This window comes from Prunus avium, unplaced genomic scaffold (assembly GCF_965620075.1).
Source record: "Prunus avium unplaced genomic scaffold, drPruAviu1.hap1.1 HAP1_SCAFFOLD_25, whole genome shotgun sequence".
In the NCBI taxonomy this organism is placed as follows: Eukaryota; Viridiplantae; Streptophyta; class Magnoliopsida; order Rosales; family Rosaceae; genus Prunus; species Prunus avium.
In genome coordinates this window covers 315001-317500 of record NW_028276884.1, presented here as the reverse complement: position 1 = coordinate 317500, position 2500 = coordinate 315001, and positions in this window count along the sequence as shown.

Sequence of the window (2500 nt, the reverse complement as noted above, 5' to 3'; positions counted from 1 at the left end):
GCACACTCAGAGGATTGGATAGCTTCTTTCGAAGCCAACCTACCCCCACACGTGTGAGAGTGGCCAACAATTTGCTAGCTTCTTCATCAACTCCGCCGAAAGCCATCCTCGACATACCCGTGCATTGAGAAGGTTTGGTGGCCGTACTCCCAACACAAAAGCATACCGAAGACAACCCCAAGCTAAAGCTCACTTGAAGCCAACGCATCGTCACCATGTGTTCGTGTGGCCGAGAATTGGGTAGCTTCTTCATCAACCCCGCCGAAAGCCATCCTCGACATACCCGTGCATTGAGAAGGTTTGGTGGCCGTACTCCCAACACAAAAGCATACCGAGGACAACCCCAAGCAAAAATTCATTTGAAGCCAACCCATCGTCGCCCACAACTAGTGGGTGAATGGTGTGCTTCCCGGGGTTGGCATAGACATTCCCTCGCATGCAAAAGATTGTCGATGCGAAAGATTATCTATGCCAACCCCGGGAAGCACACCATTCACACACTCCCGACCGGTGTGGTGTGGCGGTGATTGGATAGTTACGGATTGAGCACTTGCCAAGGATCAAAATGTGTCATTTAGAAGAAACATTTTCAAAAAGTTTTTAAAATCTTGTGGGTTTGCAACTCATAAGAGCGTCACTTTCAACGTCCCCGGTATTGGATTGAGTTTCTAAAAACAACCGTGCACACCGAGGTTAAACTTTACCGGCTCCACTCCGACTCGCCGCTCGCCCACAATTTGTTTGCAACGAAACATTTGTTTTTAATTTTGTTGGTTTGAAATTGTTTTGAAAAGGTTCTTTAAATCTAGTGGGTTTGCAACTCATAAGAGCGTCACTTTCAACGTCCCCGGCATTGGATTGAGTTTCTAAAAACAACCGTGCACACCGAGGTTAAACTTTACCGGCTCCACTCCGACTCGCCGCTCGCCCACTAGTCCGAAGGCAACAAAACATTTGTTTTTCATTTTGATGAAAATTTCTGTTTTTAAATCTTGTTGGTTTGAAATTGTTTTGAAAAGGTTCTTTAAATCTTGCGGGTTTGCAACTCATAAGAGCGTCACTTTCAACGTCCCCGGCATTGGATTGAGTTTCTAAAAACAACCGTGCACACCGAGGTTAAACTTTACCGGCTCCACTCCGACTCGCCGCTCGCCCACAAATCCGAAGGCAACAAAACATTTGTTTTTAATTTTGATGAATTTTTTTGAAAACATTGGCTTGGCAAGCCCCAATCCGCGACTATCCACCCACCGCCACCCCACACGGGTGGTTGTTGTTGCGAAATGAGGTTGTGGTCGACATGCCCGTGCATTTGAGAAGGAGTTCCTAGCACTCCATGCTCTCCCATGCCAAAAAAAAGCCTAGACAACCCCATTTCGCAACTTTCCACGCCTTTTTTTTCCTCCCTCACCCATGGCGGCGGCGTGGTGGCGGAGGCCGGATTCCGGCCACCACCGCCATGGGTGGCAGCCCCCCGACCCCGACACCAAACCCATAATACCGAGGCAACATATCGAGGCAACATGACATGGGTGTGGCGTGGGGGAAGGGGGCTGCAGCTAGGAAGGCATGGGCTGCCATGCATATGCAGGCAACACACACCCCCCTATATAGCATTTTATGCATTTAGCCCTTTGACAGGAAGAGACATCACCTATGCGCGAGGAGTCATAATGGGCTCTAAATAATTCAATACAAGGTATTTGGACGTGATTTTTTGCAGGGATACTAAGAAACATGCAATCTATGATGGGAAAAAGTTTCATAAATTTTTGAAGTCGGGAAGTATTTTTTATTATTTTTAGAAGTCGTAAAATTGAAAAAATCATTAAAACAAATCCGGGAGGAATTTTTTAGTTTTGTAAGTTGGAGAAGGTCCTAAAAATCATAGACTACTTATGGGGAGCTTATTGTGCGAGGAAATTTCAATAAAAACGGGGTTTGACAAGATTTGAAAAATTCTGTCGACATTTGAAAAAACCTGGAACCATGCTGCCGGCATGCTGCGCACATGCTGCGCGCATGCTGCGCGCAGACTGCGCGCATGCCATGGCAGGACAAGTTTCGCTAGCCTCACTGTCGACAGATGCGCAAGCTGCGCGCACGCTGCGCACAGGCTGCGCGCACGCTGCGCACAGGCTGCGCGCATGCTGCGCACAGACTGCGCGCACGCTGCGCGCATGCCATGGCAGGACAAGTTTCGCTAGCCTCACTGTCGACAGATGCGCAAGCTGCGCGCAAGCTGCGCGCAAGCTCCGCGCACGCTGCGCACAGCCTGTGCGCATGTTGTGCGCAGGCTGCGCGCATGCCATGGCAGGACAAGTTTCGCTAGCCTCACTGTCGACAGATGCGCAAGCTGCGCGCACGCTGCGCACAGGCTGCGCACAGCGCATGCCATGGCAGGACAAGTTCGCTAGCCTCACTGTCGACAGATGCGCAAGCTGCGCGCACAGGCTGCGCGCACGCCATGGCAGGACAAGTTTCGCTAGCCTCACTGTCG